This window comes from Serinus canaria, chromosome 3 (assembly GCF_022539315.1).
Source record: "Serinus canaria isolate serCan28SL12 chromosome 3, serCan2020, whole genome shotgun sequence".
Taxonomy (NCBI): domain Eukaryota; kingdom Metazoa; phylum Chordata; class Aves; order Passeriformes; family Fringillidae; genus Serinus; species Serinus canaria.
In genome coordinates this window covers 32014272-32034118 of record NC_066316.1, presented here as the reverse complement: position 1 = coordinate 32034118, position 19847 = coordinate 32014272, and the positions used below count along the sequence as shown (strand labels likewise).

The window sequence follows — 19847 nt, the reverse complement described above, 5'->3', positions numbered from 1 at the left end:
AATTGAAAATGTACTACAAAAATGAACTCATGTATAATGTCATCATTGACACTTTTTTCAGGATTATTTATATAATCCAGCTGAAGAAAGGTCTCAATGGTCTTGTGTCATTTGTTCTGTCATAATTCTGTCAGGAAACTGATTTCTATCAAATAAGGGCTTTGTATAAATCAACTATCAATGTTTTAGTAGCCTGTTCAATTCTGTCTTATGCCCATCAAGAACTCAGTTTAAGACAGGAAAGCTGTTTCTCCTTTCTTCCAAATACTCCTTCCTTGTTTTCTAAGACAAGATTCGCAGATCTTATCTCCAACTTGTTTCTGTCCAGTGAACCCATACAATGTCTTGTGGTGAGCAGGTATTATTGCAGTGCTGCAGTTGCACAAGGTATTTGAGCTGGGAGAACTCAGCCAAAAGAAAGTCATGCAATGTTGTCACCTTTCCTGCTTCTGACAGAGAATTAGACACTGGTTTTAAAATTTGAAGAATATGATTCAGAAAACACATTTCAGTTCAGAACTGAGTTGCCTTCAAGGTTAAAAAAAATATTAAAAATCCTACCAGCCTTGAAGAGCAGATCAATTGCATAGCTCTATAAAACTTTCAGGACCTTTAAAGGAGATGTCACTTTAAGAAGGCAATTATACAGAGCACTCTTGATGTTGCTCCCAGTAGTTTGAACTGTAATGCTTTTATCTTGTTGTTTGGTTTTTTAATAGCAAGTCCACAAATGTATTTCCTTGCTATAATTTTATAAAAGCTGTTTTTGATCAGAATAGATTAGTAAAGAGAATGTAAACCTCCTTTCTTCCCAGTTAGAAGACTTTCATATTTAATATTTCTCTACAGAAATTCTACTAACACAGAAGCCATGGAATAAAAAATTTAATTTTATGGCTATAAAAGACAACAAGGGAATTGAAAAACCCCTTTGGAGTTCAGTCACAAAAAGGAAAGATTCAATTACTTTGAAAATCTTTAGAACCACAAGACAGAAATATTACAAGTGATGAGCCAGACTGGGGGTCATCATCAGCTGTAATCCCAAATGGCATTTATTCCACAGTTTGTGTTATTATTAATTTAGAAACATAATGAATGGCAAGCCACTAAATACATGAGATAACTGTACTTAAGGAAAGTAAGCTCTCTCATAATTATTCATTAATTGAATAAAAGTAAATGTTAACCACAGTAATATTTTCATTGTCTGTCTAGTGTTCAGTGCCAAAACTGAAATTGATGGAAAATTACAGTTTCTGAATAAGTCTATTTACCTAAGATTCCTAATGGCAATATATTAATATAGGGCAAATATGCAAATAACATAAGTATGTGCTTAAAACACATTATAATTCCATAAAAGTTAATAAATATATAGCAAAATACTCTGATGATATTTAAAATTAACTATACTTTGACAGAGAAGATCTAACTCACACTGTTTTACTCACTTTTGTTCTATTAATTTTAGTCATATACTCCTAAGATACACTATACAAATATGAGCCACATTGAGTTGTTTATGTGCACACTCCTTCAAAATGCATATCTGGTATCAGCATTAGAAGAAAACTGAATTTTTAACAGGCAGCCACTTCTTTCAAATATTTATCTGAATTATTGCTATCACATACACTAATGAAAGTGTGACAAAATGAATTAGAAACATTTTAAATCAATCTTGTACAATCGACTGATTCCTTTGAAGTGATATGTAGCTGGACACACGACCTATATTGAAGTCTAAATCAATTTATCTTTTGGGTAGATTTCATCTCCCCAGAAGATAATGATCATCTAACATTGCCTTGAATAAAACTCCTCCAGAAATTATTAATAGCAAAGTACTGATCATTCCTTGTTCAAACACTACCTTCTGTAACTGAATTCTCTGTTTATCAATGAAATATATATAAGCATATATAAAATTGCTTTATTTATGTTTTAGGTTGGATTACTTTTTTCATTTAAAGTCTTCACTATCTTAAATGACCTATTATTTCTTTTCATGATCCTACTTGTTATATCCAAACTAACAGTAATTCTTTGTTACTTTTCCAAATACTTAAGTATGTCTGTGTGTGCAAACTGTGAAACTTAACCTCAGACATCTGAGGCTGTAATTATGTCTGACTGCTATAATACAGCAAAAAGGCTACAAATTTAGTAGCTAACATGCAATATATATTAAAACACTTAGATAAAAGACTTGTAACTATGTGTGCAATGATGACTGATTGGATGTTATATCATGACTCAAAAGTGAAAACTTACCAAATGAGAACAATGTTGGTATTTCACTTCTGTATCTATTGTTCAATGTTTGTAATCACCATATCTTGTACTTCACTGACCAATAAACCATCAATAAAATTGAACTCTCCTTATGTATGGAGCAATATTCCATTTCAAATATATGGAGAAAAAGTTACAATAACTCAAAGAGCATTACAGGGCTGTCAATTAATGCACTGTATTCTAGGAATCATTTAAAGGATTACCCTAGGCTATTTAATTAGTCCATTAATAAGTAGTGATATATCTGTTATAAATTGATTTCTCCCCTCCACACTTAACTGATCTTGCCATTAATCTGTCATTCTGCCCTCAAATGATTCCAAGTTTTCAATGCTTAGGAGTCCTACTATAGAATTTCTAGACCCTTAACCTAACAAAATTGTCCTAGGATTCACTAGACCTAAGTCACTCAATGAAGGCATACTAGTAACTAGTATCCCTAGTAACTAGGAAAAGACTATACAAAGCAAATATGAGATCTGTATCATAGCACATGAGGTCTCTTTCTTTGGTGACTGTTTTGAAATTTTTAATAAAACAGCAGGCTTGGTTAACAAGGGACAGTCTTTAGATTCCCTGTGCTGCTTTACCCGAGTTGCTGTAATCGCTCTACTTACAAGAACTCAGTAGTAAGAACATTTTGGGTGGTAAATACTGACTTATGCTCTGCAGTAGTCAGTGAGCAGACAAAACTATCCGCCTCCACTGAATGCCATTAATTTTATTCTAATTTTTTTTTAAAGTCTAATATGACTTAAACATCAGGAAAACTGACCAGGATTTCAGTTCTGTAATGTGCTGGACTATGCCCTGAGCTGCTGGGCACTCCCAAAAGCCATGTATTTAAAGGGAACTGATGACATTGCTCATTTTATATGGCTTATTCTGACTGGGGTTTAAGAAGAGATTAATTTTTCATATTAAGCACATCTTCCTGAAATAGCTAAATGGGTAAGAAATCTTCTTAAGTTTTGCGAGTTGACTTTACTTTAAACTGGAAAAACAACCAAAAATAATCGAAGTGACACACTGTTGTTTTCACAAACCGATCAAATAAATGCTCCCAATGATAATTGCTATCAGACACTCATAAGACATTCCTTCACTTCTACCTTTATTCAATAAGCTAAGGAGGATTATTATTTTAACAGATTTTATTGTTTTACTAAGTTTCATCTGTCTCTATTATTTCCCCTATTTAATTCACAAAATAGCTGTTACCTTTCTATTCCCAATTACATAGGTACTCTAAAACTACCTATATTACCATCATTGTTAGGTAGTAAAATAGTCATTCACTCCTTTTCAATATTACACTCTCCAGCTTTGCAGAAAAAGAGTTAAGGACATCCATTCCCAAATTGCAGAAAAGGGATTTTAACTTGCTGGATTTGCTGCTGATCACAAATCAAGCTAATGAAAACCTGAATGTTGTAATAATTGTACACTAACCTTGATTGATACATATAATGCCACTTATTTTCCCATGGTTTCATTATGGAGTTCAGAAGCATTAACTGTGGGATGCTACATGCCTCCTCTTAACTGTTTATACCCAACATTCATTTTCATGGGACTAAATTGTTACATTGGTAAACACTAATAGTTTGTGACATTTGAAGTTTCTACACTTCTACAAATTTCTCCTGAATTTCACTGCCTGCCTTCTTTTTCTCTTTGACATCATTCTTTCCTTAACTGCCCTGGTACAGAACAGGTTCCCCCAATCAATGCTTTCTTTATCTATAGATGGGTTCAAAAGGTAATAGATAAGTACAAGTAAAAATTGTTACCAATGCCTAGTAAATAAGTGCAGCTTCACACTTTGGCTCAGAAAAACCATAAACCACCGAGAATGACTGAGGAATAATTTATCCCTGAACGTTTGTCTTGTTTGTAAGTCTGTCCAAAATGATGTGCAGTTGCAGTCTGTCCTGAAATAAGAAAACTTTATTGGAAAGGGGCAAGGGAGTGGACTAATAACATAACTGTAGTGGATTAAGACCTGAAAATGGGGACTAGAATGGGACATTGGGAAGATTGTCCTCAAAGTGTTCACTGACTTCTGAAAACTCTATCAAACTTAACTAGATACAGGACACTGGAAAACGTGGCTGCTGTTACACTCACAAAATATATTCTCCTTTCATACCAAAGTTCCAGACTACACATACAAAACCCTTTCTGAAATTCTGCACATCAGAGGATACGTGTCTAAATCACTCTTAAAGGATTTAAAGTTGTTATTAATTTAGTAAGTAAGCTTTATTAATTAATCAAAGAAAATGACTAGTGTAATACAGATATTATATATTATACTGTAATAATTCTATATAGAAGCCTAGCATAATTTTCCATCAGTGCCATCATTTTCTGCATTTTTATAATGAGTTATTTCCATTTGTAAATATAAAGCCAAAATGAGCAACAGACAGTATGTTTGCAGTATATAGCAACACTGGAATAATTAAAAAAAAGAAAAGAAAAAACAGATGGAAGTGGCTTTAAAAGTATTAATATCACATTTAAAAGGACAACTACAACAATATTCAAATATCAGTTTGCCAAAAACTGGCAGAAGGAAACTTAGTCAGCCCTATCTTCTTAGCACACATTTCAGCCACATTTAACAATCTGCCTTGAACTGCAGGGAATTAAACAATCTACAAAGATCAGCAGCAGAATGTTCTGTCTCCTAAGTCATTGCATCAAGAAAAAAATGCTTCAGTGGAAAGATTTCCCAAAGCTCTTTCAAAACCTTTATCAACTCCCACGAGTAGCCCATAAAGTTGTCTTCTACTGCCCATACTGAAACTCTTGACCTGAATTTCCAGGTCATCTTTATCAGAGAGCAACAGTGAAACCAATTTCACTGACAGTGTTGTCCAAGATCTATAGACCAAGACAATTACTCAGAATAAAACTTCTATTGAAAGTCCTCATTTAAAAACATTTTTAACATTTTCTTTCAGTTTTAACAAGCTATGATTCATTTTCAGTTACTTTTTTTCCATATGCAATTAAACTACTTCCAAGAGAATAACGTGATCATGGAGGAATTTATATTAAAATTGGGAGTTAAAATAATCCATCAGTGCACAGTGAATACACTCCAAAAAGATATACTGGAATTTACAATAACATAATAAATTGCAAATATAATTCTAACTGTTCAGGATAGTTCAGAGCTCTTAAAATAGCCTTTTTTCCTCCACTTTATTTACACTCTTAAATCTATGCTACATTACTTTCTATACATTATACTGAGACTGTCAGAAGTCATATCCCAGCATGAAATTATGTGGTATATATTCCTGTCCTTAATAAGTTAGGAAAAATAGGCAACTGTGCTATAAATTGAAGTACTTGATATCTGAAACAATCTGCATGTCACAATTCAATGCCTATTAGATGAAGCATCCACACTTTATATGAAACTACACACATGGGTTAAATTACAGCCCTAACATACACTTAGTGCTGTAGGTTTCCGAAGAGAGCTCTACAGGTACAATTCACGTGTACAAAGGAGGTGAAAAGAGCACTGGCTGAGACAGCAACTGCTGGAGCAAAGAAGTAAATCCCCACAGAAGTACCAAGAGAACATGAGAACTACAAGACAAAAGATTATAGAAAGGGGATCCACAGAGAACAGCACTACAGGGTCATCAAATATGGTAGAAATTAGTAAGGAAAAAATGTATGTAAGAGGAAGACCTGGCATTGGAAAATACTGCAAGGAGGAAGGGTGAAAGAGATACTAGAAAACATTCAAGAATTAGAGGGTTTGGGGAGAAAAGAGAGAGCAAGAAAGCAAGCATCCATGCAAACCACAAGAAAGCAAAATAAAGGACACAAAAAGTACAAAGAATTTAAGAAAGATCAGAGGGCCTGCACTGGCACAAAAAGTAAAGAAAGAAACATTCTATCTGCTGACATAAAAGGTCATTAAGAGCTTCAGTTACATAGCTTTAAATGTATCTCTACTTACTGTGAATAGGGGTGGATGGAAATCCCAGAAGTTCTTGTCTGTTGCAACAGAAATGTTTCTGTCCTACAGCACAATCAATAAAAATCAATTGCCTGATAATTGCTTTGCATCAAATTAAATTATGGAGGGCTACATAGCTCAGAGTGTTGGAAATGAGATGTGGAGCCTTTCACCTCTGGGTCACTGCTACAAACACAATGCAAGTCAATAATGACTAAGAGTTGTTACTTTTGTGTTAGTGAAACACCTGATTTTAAGCTCTCCTAAACCACACCTTTGCTACTTTATAACCTCAGAATTTTGTTTTGCCAATCCCTGAACAAAACTGGATGAAGCTCCCATGTCACCTTTGTGCCACCTGTGATTTTAATCGACATAATTCCTTATCCTTTAAATAGATTACAACCCAAATCCAAAGAGTCTGGTTACTTTCAAAACAAGTTTGAAAAATGAAGAAAAAAAAAAAAAAAAAAAAAAAAAAAAAAAAAAAAAAAAAAAAATCCCAAACCCAAGGAAGAAACCAAACCAAAAAAAAAAAACAAACAAGAAAAAAAATCCAAAACATTACTAAGTTTAGCACCCCTCTCAAGGCATTAAAGCAAGAGGAAGATAATACAACTTTCTGAAAATACTAGGCAGTGTTGCATAAAAGATAGCTGGTTTTACTGTGAAGTCTGGACAGTACCTGTGATACTGCTGACAGCTAAACCTGCAACCACAGGCATCTTTGAAGCCACTTATCTGGTAGTGGCATTCTGACTTTTACTAAAATGCATCCTGTTTTCCATAATCTATGGGGTTTTTTTCAATTATGTACAGGAAATTATGATTATTACTATTATTTACTTATGCATTTTAGTCTCCAGATTCAACTTCAGTTCTAATTTAAGCTTTAGCAGTCAAATACTTTAAGTCTGTTCTTATCAGCTCTGTGATATTCATGACTATCTCTATCATAATTAGCAGATTGACACAGACAGCCACATGCAGATGAATTTGCTGCTCAAATTAAAAGACTACGACTGAATCAGCATGTTCAGGAGTTCCACAAAGAACATGAATTCTTTTTCTCTGCCATCTTATTTTTACAATCTATTGTTCTAAGAATTGGACAGCAGTCAAATACCTTTACAAGGACCATGGTAATTGGGGGGAAGGGAGGGGCATTTGCGAAAAAAAAAAGTAGTAAAAAAAATTATTTGTTTCTATTTCCTGTTTTCTTCACATATCCTGGCAGTAAAGAATGCACACCACATGATGTGCTCCGGACAGTCAGGCACTTCGTTAAACAATAAACCAAAGATCCACACCAGTGTTTGTAGTATCCTTCAGTTAGTGTTCACTTAAGGACATCAAATATCTGCTTTCTAGAAAGCAAAACGGCATGCTTAGTATTTTCAGGGAAGCAGACAACTTCGAAATAAAGAACCTCATTATAAAAAACTGTCTGTAACTTCATGCTACAAATATTTTGGCTTATATACCGTACATATTTATGGAATTGCTGCTCTCCCCACACTGCAGCAGAAGATTGTCTTTTGGGTAGGACATGAGGAACTGAGCAAATTAAAAAAAAAAAAAAATAATATTGTCAACTTGTTCTCAAAACCACCATCAGAGTCTCAGCACAGTTTATGTAGCACACTTGTAAAGCCTTTAAAATAGAGTGCAGACCACCACAGGGGTAAGAAGTAAGAAGCAGCAATATCACAAGCTGAGCTGTTAGGGCTGTACCTTCCATCACAAATCATGCCATAATAAGCATCACCCTTTCTTCAAGAAGGTACAGCCCTCACAGCTCAGCTTAAAAAGGACTGTGCAAAACTGTGCTAGCAGCACACTGATACTTACTTGATTTCAGTTAGAGGAAACATAAGAGTACTCCTTTTATACAATGGTGTAGTAATCAGAGCACTCATCTGACTGCTGATTTCCAGACCATGGTCACCATGAAGCCACAATTTCTTTCCAGGAAAAAACTCTAAGCTATAAAGAGGAGCAGGAAGAGGGTTCTTCCACTCTCACCACAGTGATTGAGTCTCTGTGTGCATAGAGGGATCAGAGCCTACAATTTACACCAGCCTTGGCATTTAAAAGAAGCCATATCTAACGCCTCACGAATCTGGTATACATACAAAACATCTCAGCTTCAGCTGTAGGAGGATGGCCAACTTCCCTGTCCTAGCTCGGGATACACCTATGCAAGCAGAGAACTCTAGTTGCAAACAGTATCTGTGGCTCTCAGTTTGTGCTCTCTCACCACCCACACAGCCTGTATGAAAGATTCCTGTCACACATGTGCTTTGAATTAAAACTGATGCTAAGTGAGTCAGCTGTGTTCAGGCCCTGAACAAGAAGGCCTGATTAATTATTCCAGGAACTTAAGGAGAGGTAACCTTCAAAAATGTAGCTAATTTATTATCTACCTACTCCCTGTAGAATTTCCTATGGATAGTAAGGGGCTATACATCTTGGAAAATACAGTTACTGCTGAGTATTTACCATTCTTAAGAGTTTATCATTGCCACAAAATCCAATGCTATTAGTCTGTAATGCAGATTCATCCTAGATAATCTTCAAATTAATGTAGGTAATAAATACTGCTTTATGAATCTTGATCTGAAAACTTGAATGAAAGAGGTTGCAACTTATTCTACTATAAAAAATATTGGCCTAATTTCTCACTATACTTGAAAGCTTAATTGTTTACACTTGTTTCCTACACAGTTTTTCCTCTAGCAGAGTAACTACTAAATAATTTTTCAGCAATCCTTGAAACAATTTGTCATGATTTTTAAACAGACTTTTTTATTTTGCATAAACCAGTTTGATTTTGGCTTGATTTATAATGAACATTTAATTGTGTGTTATTTTCTTAGTGCAACTCTTAAAAAGCTGTTTCCACTCACAAGTACACTGAAAAGAACAAAAAACTTATACATAAAAAGTAATGTGCCACTATAATTTGAAAATATTCACCTCATTCACATTCACCTGCCTACACTAAAAGATTTATAACATGTCTAAACCAGAAACTGATGAAATCATCAGCATCTGCGACATTTTGATCATAATCAATAATATAACTTTACTCCTTAAATGGGTTTTCAATTAAAGTACATTTTTTTCAAAGCAATTTTATTTTTGTCTCAAAAAGTTTCTCTGCAGACTTACAGCATTAACTAATTTCATACCTGATGCTGCATTGTAAAGGACAATAACCTGCACAAAAATAATACTGTACTTATGAAAGATGTATAAAATTCATTGTGCTGTTTCATGGGTTAAATATTACAAAATAAAACATTTCTTAGAAAAATAAGTACAAGTGTAAAGATCAAGGACCATTACACAACTTTAGAAGTTCATTATCCAACAATGAAGAATCTCAGGACAGCAAGAGATTATCAGTGTTAGAATTCAGGCTGGCCTGGCTCCCACAAATTCACTTTTAAACATTCTCTTAGCTCTCAAGAAAACCCAGGATGAGACAGCCCAGAAGCTTCCACAGAAAGTTAGCTGTAAAAGATTTCTTGGATAGAAGAGTATGCCAGGAGCAGCAGAAATGGAGCAGACCATCACCAGTCTCTCATAAGATGATATTAAATGTCACTATCAGGGCTTCCCTTAAGTTTTACTTCTCTGGAAGCTGGTGTTTACTAGGCTAGGACTTGCATTAGGAAGCTGAAGCAGAGAATGTTTTAAAGGAAAACTTATTTGTACAGCTATACAGCAAGACCTTTTGGATATAAGAAACAGAAACAAAATTTAATAGTGTGGAGTAAGACGAATGAGCAAATATATATGAAATCATGCTAAACCAGAGGGGTTTGTGGTCCATTGAACAAATACCCCTGCTGCAGAAAGTGAATTAAATCAAGTGGTGTGATCTGATTATCTTCAAGGATTATTTGTCATGGGCAAACTACTGGTTTAGGTAGGAACAGACTGTTACCCTTCAACTAAGTGGCAGTTATTGATCTTTGCTGGCACAGCCTCATTGTTACAAGGCTTCACTGTTATGGAGAGGCTGCTGGCTTAATGTCTGTCAATCTGGGAAATACAAGTAGCCCTTTCTTAGGAAAGATAAAGGAAGGTAATTTCAGGGTCTTTCGTCTTTTACAGAGCTCTTCTGCTCAGAAGCCAGAAAGTGTATTTTCTTTGTCTATGGCAATTAACTAAATCTTGAACTTCACATAATTTTTATGGATGGGTAATATGCATACCTAGAAATAGGAGAAAATTTTGAGCACTGCTGTTAGCAACAGAAATACAACTTCACCCAAACCCATCATCCTGTACCTCAGAGTCAAGAAAGGAGAGGGTGCTTAGGGGAGATTACGGGGAACTCTTTGAAACTCTTTGAGTTTTGGTGTCACTTCTGAGAACTTTCTTAACTGAATGGAAAAACAATTGCATAGAATTTGAAAAGAAACAAAAAAGGTTTCTGTAGCTTTAAGAACAGACAAAAGCCTTGCACTTTTGTTCAGGGGACTGCTTTACATAAATCTTCAGTAAGACTCTGACAGGCAGTATCCTGGACAGAAATCAGATAGCTATTTCTCAGGCTCTAGTATCCCGCTTGTTTTGAGGCAAATCTCAAGACAAATACACCAAGAGCTATAAATCAGAGAGCTATACCAGATGCAAGAAGCAAAAATGAGGCTGCAGAAGCTGAGGAACAAGTATACAATCCCACTGCTATTTCCACTGCTTTTGACAAAAAATGTTTGCTAGTTTCACAGTTCTATGCATGATTTGAAAACTGAAAGTTACAATTGGTAGACGTCTTAGAAATTTCACCCCATTCAGCTTTCATGTGGGAGGGAGCTGCAGCTTAGAATCAATAAGCTTCTCTTTATTTATATTTGGAAGCTTGTCCTGAAAAGCTTCTTCACACAAGAAATTCCTCTTCCCACGGTAAATAGCCAAATAGGTATGAATGCAGTCATAAATTATCATTGCAGAACAGCAAACACACAAATGTTGATCATATAACGTAGAGTGAAATCTTGTTTTAAGTCCCCCTTAGTGCAGCAGGTTAATTCCTGGGATTCACCATTCTGAATACCCTCCATCACTACTTTACACATCCACCTAGGCTCATTGGTGCTGTGCATTTAAGGCCAAGCTGGGAGATCCAAACGTCCAAGGACATCCGAGTGAGTTTGTGAGGCTCAGTGGATGTGGCAGGGGAGTCAGGCTCCTCGGAGAGGAGTGACAGCAGATGCCCTCCAGGGGAGCTACGAACCGCGCGTCATCCCGTACTGCCACGCCGGGAACACGCTCTGGACTCAAGGAACAGAGCTGACAGGCAGCAGCCATAGTTTCAGCTGTTTCCTTCAGATCTCTCCCAGCAGGTGTCACTACGATGTAGCACTGCTATAAAATCTTCAAGTAACAAAATTTAAAGTAGCGGGTTCCTTTTTCCCCCGACTGGCAAAGTACCTCCGTAGACTAATTATGTAAAACGTGAATAGTCGGCAACAACGAGCTTTGTGATGAGAGGGTGGGGAAAACTGTTAGCTGTGTATCATTTCCACTTCCATACAGCTGAATTTCTTCTTTTAAATTGCTATACCTCTGAAAGAGATATCTTTCATGAAGTGGTTAATTTAATGCAACGCTCAGCATTCTCTTCTTTACAGTAATGTACACAGATGGTCGTTTTCCAAACTCCATTCATCTATTTCAAATTGTTATAAAATGGCTGTTGAATTCTATTCTTTGGAGAGATAAAATATATTTGTAATAAACAACAAATTTTTCTAGCAGCTGGTTCTGAAAATTAAGAAAAAAACAAACCAACACAACGGCGGGGGGGAAAGATTTCCAAAGCAGTCTCCATGCAGACTCTGACTGTCTTACCACCCAGCGATTCTGCAGGCATTCAGCCACCTCACTGTAATGTCTCAAAAATCAATAGCAATTTATTCTCTCTTTGGACCCCAAGCAACAAAAGTAAATAATACTGTCACCTGCGGTCTCCCTTCAGAACATGGTCACAAAACAGTCTTGCTACTATACCACAACCCTCCAGGGCTCTTTATCTGTGCTGGCTTTGCAGATTGTATTGGCTTTCACAAGGGAGAAACACACAAGACAGCAACAAAAAGGGGTCAAGTTCCTGTACTCTGACCACCCAGGCTGCTGAAGTGGAATTAAGAAAAAGGTTTGGCACCTGTCTTACTTCAGTTTCAACTACATTAATTTTATTAAAAGGGAAAAAGGAGAAAAAAAAAGTAAAAACTGCAAACTGAAAGAGGAATATTAGAATGATGTTTTCTCATGCAATAAAAGGCAAATCCTAGAGGAAAAAGTTGAAACGTTTGCATCATTCCTAAATTAATTTCTTAATAATTGGAGGCTTTGAAATTCACATTCCTTGCAATGCTACTGAACATATGTCAGAATATTCAAAGTGATCCAGAATATTGAGAGGGTTTCCAAAATCATCATAATTTGTAACCAATATTAAGGAATCAATTCCCATCTCATTATAAGACAACCAGTTTCTTTTAAGTGCTCACAGCATGAGGTATATCATCATCACAGGGACCTAACAAAATTTCAAACACATGATATGAAGATATGCTCACTTAACTTCTAGTGACCCTGTGTATGTATGTACAATGGACTCTTGTCTTTTCAGGGAACATTATTTAAATATGCTTGTATTTTTTGCATATTAAATTGTCCTTGTTGCTGCATGTGTGTAAAGCCAATAGGACATAGAAATTCTCTCCATCACTACTAATTCTGTTGCTTCTTAGGAATACTGATTGTTGTGGGTTCGTATATAATAAGTTCAGGATGCATCACTGGCACATACAGGCATTACATCCTGATTTAAAGGAGTCCATCCTGTCTTTTGTGGCTGTTTATATCAATGAGCACAAAGACAGGGCATGGGCTGAATGCAAAGAAGGAAGTGGGGCTTATGACAAAAAAATTGGCCTTCTATTCCAGTTTTCAACATGGACAGTAATTCCATGAAGTAATTTCCCACTATAAAATGCCAAAACTTAAAAGCACAATTCAAATACATCTATTTAATGGGTCTCATAATAACTCTCATTCCAAGCCAGGGCAGAATTATAATTTCTTTCAATAGGGGAAAATTAGTCAAGAAAATGGAAAATTCCAAAATATTTCAGGTTAATATCTTAGGAGAAAGAAAAATCTGCATGGATTTTACATGACCATGTGAGAAGAAACGAAGAGATACTTAGACTGCTAATTTACCCAAGATATAAACACTTGTCTAATCACAGGCATTCTGAAAAATGTTACAAGAAACTCTTGGTAAAACATAAGAAGATTAGTGTATTAATTATTTCAGAAATCAGGTGCAAAGTGAAGAAAACCCAATAGCCACTAATGTCAAAGAAAAGCAACAAAATAAACTGAATTTTATATGGAATTGTAAACTGAATGAAAAGGGAAAAAGGCTACAAAAATTTAATTAATTCCTTCTACTATAAGCCACAGCCACAATGAATGGAAAGTCTACCATTGTAAGAACCAAATTTAGGGTAGGGCAAAGACTGCCTCGACAGCAGATTAATATTCAATAATTTCATTAAAAACTGTAGAACTTTAAAATGAATATTTAATAATGACATCAGTATCTGAAGTCAGACTGCTGCATGGCTGGGTACTCATTCAATCCTACGCAGACCCTTACTAGACCCTTATTTAAAAAAAAAACCTTACAGGTTAAAAATATTTTTATATCTTTAATTTTACAAGAGCTAAACAACATATGACTCAATAAGGCAACAGCAAAAATCAGGAGTGCTTCTCTACTGTTCCATTTGTATCTCCCAAGAAGAGCATTTAATTTAATTTACTATTTACTCATTTTTCATTTGCAATTCTTTGCAGGCATCTGTAAATCCAGTGTTAACTACACCTAGTACTGGGAACACAAAACAGAAATTTCCGAAACAGGCTCAAATAATTTCAGAAATTCTTCTGTGGCTTTAAAGTATCTCCCAGAAAAGCTCTGACAAGTGATACAGGATTCTATTGTGTTTAAAGGAACAAACACCTAGCTTCCCACAGAGGTGATTCTCCCTATCTACTCCACTCTGATGAGATCTGTCCTGGAGTACTGCATCCAGTTTCTGGGTTTTCCAATATTGGAAGAATGTGACCTGCCGGAGCAAGTCCAAAAGAGAGCCATGAAGATGATTAGGAGGCTGGAGCTCCTCTCCCAGGAGGACAAGCTGAGAGAATTGGAAATGCTCAGACTGGAAAACAGAATGCTCCAGGGAGACTTTACAGCACCTTCCATTATCTAAAGGGAGCCTAAAAGAGAGATGGAGGGTCACCTTTTACAAGGGAGTATAGTGACAGGACAAGGGGGAATAGCATTAAACTGAAAAAGGGAAGAGTTACATCAGGCCTTAGGGAGAAATCCTTCACTACGTGAGCAGTGAGGCACTGGAACACATTGCCCAATTCAAGGAGCTAAAACTCACCACAGCTAGGACAAAAGGGAAAATATAAAGACCTGAATCAGCTTAGCACTGAATGAGACAAGTGAGAGTACTGGCATGTGCAAGGTGCTGGAAGAGATGACTTAGCTGTTTTTTTTTTGTTTTGCCTACCCATTTGAACAAGTTAGCTATATTGTGCAACTGCAAACTGAGTTGCAAACCAAATCAACTAACATGAATGCTCAGTCACCCTAATATATCAACTACTGACACTGCTAGGTGAAATTAGATATTTTGTTGATTTTATAAAAAAAAAGTTTAAGTTAACACGGACAAACCAACTTTGAGTTAAAAACTGGAGAGATGTTTACCAATTTTGCTAATATCATGGTGAAAGCAATACACTAGCCATCACGTGTTATAAAGTGTTAACTACAGGTCTGTCAGTCTCACTTCAGTGCCTGGTAAAGTTATAGATACTGAAGGTATTGAAAAACATATGGAGGACAATACAGTCATTGGTCATAGCCAGCACAGCTTCGTGAAATGAAAGTCCTGCTTATCAAAGCCGATTTCCTTTTATCATCACACTTAGCTGATATGGGGAATCCAGTCGATGTAATCTTTCTTATCTCAAGCTTTTGATACTGTCTCTCACAGGACCTTTCTGGACAAAATGTCCAGCTCACAGTTGGATAAACACATCATGGGATGGGTGAGCAACCGGCTCATGGTCCAGGCACAAAGGGTTACAGTGAATGGGGTGACATCAGACTGGGGACCTGTCACTAGGGGGATTCCACAGGGCTCCATTCTCAGTCCTGTGCTCATCAACATCTTCATAAATGACTTGGACACAGGGCTGGAAGGGATACAGAGCAAGTTCACAGAGGATACAAAACTGGGAGGAGCTGTTTAGTCCCTTGAAGACAGGGAGGCCCTGCAAAGAGACCTCAACAAACCAGAGAGCTGGGCAATCACCAACCCTATGAAGTTCAACAAGGGAAAGTGCTGGATTCTGCACCTGGGATGGGACAAGCCTGGATGTACGGACACTGGGGAATGAGATGCTGGAGAGCAGTGCCACAGAAAGGGACCCGGGGGTCCTGGTCAATGGCAAGTTTAACCTGAGTCAGCAGTGCCCTGGCAGCCAGGAGGGCCAACCCTGTCCTAGGGGGCATCAGGCACAGCATCACCAGCTGGGCAAGGGAGGGCATTGTCCTGCTCTGCTCTGAGCTGGGGCAGCCTCACCTCGAGTGCTGGGGGTAGTTTTGGGTGACACAATGTAAAAGACATTGAGCTCTAAGAGTGTCCAGAGCACAGCAACCAGGATGATGAAGAGCCTTGAGGAGCAGCTGTATGAGGAGCAGCTGAGGTCACTTGGTCTGTTCAGCCTGGAGAAGACTGAGGAGAGACCTCATTGCAGCTACAACTTCCTCATGAGGAGAAAAGGAGGGGCAGGAACTGATCTCCTCTCTGTTGTGACCAGTGAGAGGACCTGGGGGAATGGCCTGAAGTTGTGTCAGGGGAGGTTTACATTGGATATTTGGAAAAGGTTCTTCACCCAGATGGTGGTTGGGCACTGGATCAGGCTCCCCAGTGAAGTGGTCACAGCACCAAACCTGACAGTTCAAGAAGCATTTGGACAATGATCTTGGGCAAATGGTGTGACTCTTTAGGGATGGTGCTGTGGAGGGTTGGGAGTTAGACTTGATCCCACCCAACTCAGCATGTTTTGTGATATATAGATAGATACACTCACACACATGTGTGCACGTGTGTGTATTTCTAATAATTAACTATCATTCTCCCTCTGAAATGCATGGAAAAAAGGTTAACTCAGAACCTTTGCTGACATAAAGTGCTCTCATTTCACTTGTATTCATGCAGGAATTTCTGTCATCATAATGCAGGTGAGCCCTGGCCTAACATTTACAACCTTCTGTTTATAAGGAACTAGAGTTAACAAGAATATTTACTAAGTTACAATGGGTTAAGCTCTCCCGTTCTTAAGAAATTGCTACAATTTGCTTCAACTACTAAGAGCTACCCAAACAAAGAATTAGGAAAGCGAACCATTTTAATGACTACTTTGCCAATAGTACCAATAAGGTTACTGCTAATGTGGCCATTTTTCTTTAGGATGTAAATAGAAATTGTTAAGTAGATCACAACTCTTAGATAATGTGTTTTGACTGCTTATCAGTTTATACCATTAAATATTTGCAATCTAAACAAAAAAATTTTTAGAAGACATTACTTTGCACTTTCATTAAAAAGTGAAATTGACTGGATAGGACAGCATGCTTGCTTCCAGGCTCCCCCATTCCTTTTCTTAAAATCTTGGTATATGAATTTTTCTCCAAATGAGAGAAAATCACGTAATTGGGAAGCCTGAAAATACAGGATAAAATTATTGAGAAAAGGCAGCATTTTATCACAAATTTGAGCACTCAATGAGATTTTTAAAAATGCAATACACTCTAAAAGCTCTAGCTTTTTATAATCCGGGAGCATGTTAACCAGCATAACTTATACATTTAGGAAAACATTAGTATAAGGCTAATACTCCAAACTCAAGACTCACTGAGGTCCCCTCAGCAAGGTGCAATGCATACAGAGAAACCAAAATACTCTGCTTGTACTTTTGACACTATTGGTGTATATCCTTCTGAACGGCACTTCAGACTTCATTATACACTTCTGATAGTTTAAAACTACTTTTCTCCTGAAGTTTAACACACAGCTCCATAACCACTCCAGTGACAAAAACTAATTCAAAGCCAGAATTCTTGGAGTAGGGGGAATTTTTTTTATTTTTCAAGTTTAAAAAAAGAAAAAATGTATCAATGTATCAAATCCAGCTACTGATGACTCTCTTTGCATGACACAAAAATGATGCTTACAGGACAGATGTAGTTTTGTGGCTTATGGCTGAGTATAAGTAGACTGCACATTATAAGCAAGCTGTGTAGGACAGTTCATTATTTAGATTGCCTGTTGTTTACTATTGAATGACCTTGATTCAATTCCTTTTCTCTTTATTGGGTTTTAAGTATAAAAAAAGAAATATTCCAATACTGAAATATTATAGGGAAATAAAGCCAGTTTCAAGGAGTGATGGAATGATTAGGGAGACATTCCAGTACCATGGTGTTTATCATCAAAGACACGATCATATACACCAATTTCAAATCAGATTTCAACAGGACACAAGGCAGGCACAGTCTGAGACAAAAAGGAGAAATTACAGTGGCACATTGAATGTAAACTGAATGAGACAGAAGCTCTGCAGAAAAAAATTTAAATTTATTCTAAGTCTATACTGGAATTATAGTAGAATCCACAAAATTTAATATATTCATGTTTTTAAAAATAGCTTTTTCTTCCCTTATTTGCCATCATACATACTTACCCATTCAAAAGCAGGTAACTGTTTAAGTGATCCAGACTTCATCAAAGAGGCTAATAATGAACTCATTTACACTTACATTCTTACAGCTTAACATAAATAAGGAAATTTAAATAAAGATGTTTACCTACATGCACCATGCTTAAGAAAAAGTGTCATTGGTTGCAACATGTTTTGCAGCTTATATTCATTTATATATTTCACACTGCACATTCAATTTAATTTTCTAGATTTACCCTCATCAGTGTGTGAAGATGCTCCAATCAGTTCCAAATTAATAGATTCTGTTTCAAATAAGCAGGGTATATTTAACCAATATATTCTGAAGGGTAACTCAGACCGATTTTATTTGCTGAAGTACATTAATTTCTTTGACCTCACTGTCTTGATTTCTCTCAGACCTTACTCTGAGGCTGTAAAAGATTTGTTTTGACAAAAGTACAATTTAATTCACTTTCCAGATTGTGAAAATGACTGTCCAAAGCACACATGTAATTAAATTCTTTCCTTGCAACAACACATGTTTTAGAAACACTTTTTCTAGTAGAAACCTATGATTTGATATGAAGATTGCTTTTTTCTTAAAAAGAAATTAATATTTGCCCTTAAACACTGCTATTTTACAAACTTATTCAATTAAAATAACATTAACCTATAAAAACAATGCCCAATTTTAATGTGCTCTTTGCTTTTAATATGCTTACACCAAATGTTAAGGCAACTAAGACGTTTCAGCATTTTTCACCTCTTTGAAAATCTGAAAGCTGTTTATATTTGTATTGTTCCAGCGTTCCCATTCACTGAAATCAATACAACTACTCAAGAAAAGCATGCAGGTACATCAACATGTTAGCTGGATTTGAAAGAATACAATTTTATAATCATAAGTTATTCTTCAGTGCTTTGGCATAAAGAAAGAAACACACCTAATTTTGCAGTTCTTCTCAAATCTATTGACTATGAAACACATGACACAAAAGAGATCTGCCATCCTGAACACAAAGGAAACTATATAATGAAAAGAGCCATGACAAAATAAATACCTAGTCTTAATAGTTATTGAAGAAGGAAACAAAATTTACAAACCAAAGGATTCCCTAGCTGGACAATTCCATCTCTCCTGCCATCATCGCAGACAAACAGTTTAAGATTACTCCCTTAACAGAGATGGGGGTGTTGAGCTTTCCAGCCCATCTCTGAGCTCGTCTTTGGCCAGAAGCTCCCTGCCTGCTTAGAGTCTGGGCAACAGAGATGAATATGTACCAGCTTTACAACTACTGTATTTCAGTGCAACAGATCACCTACAAACCAATTTTTAATGTTCTAACTGAAATCTTAGACTCTGAACTTCAAAAGAATCTAAACAGTTGGAGCTTAAGTAACACAGTTGTCTGCTGTAACTGGGAAATACACACAACCTCAGAAACAACTCAAACTAAACCAAACAGTAACTGGTGAAAAAAGCAAATGTACATGTTAAGAATACAAAAGCGGAGTTGTATAGAAATAGTTCATCTACCTGAAAGTTCATGTATCTTTATTGAAAGAAAATTTTAGTACAATGAAAAGAAAATCCTAAAAAGTGCCCAAAGGGAAACACTAAGGTTTCCCTTAACACTAACGCAGGGCAACTTTTTTTCTTAAATGAGAGTTTTTTCGGTTTGAAGTATTGTTGGTTTATGTGTTAAAAGTTCCAGAA

At 36.4% G+C, this 19847-nt stretch overlaps 1 protein-coding gene across 1 annotated transcript in view; it reads right to left on the bottom strand.

Annotated features, from left to right (window-relative positions):
- Positions 1 to 19847, bottom strand: part of PRKN (parkin RBR E3 ubiquitin protein ligase) — a 678491-nt gene that overhangs the window by 645487 nt on the left and 13157 nt on the right. The window lies entirely within an intron of this gene.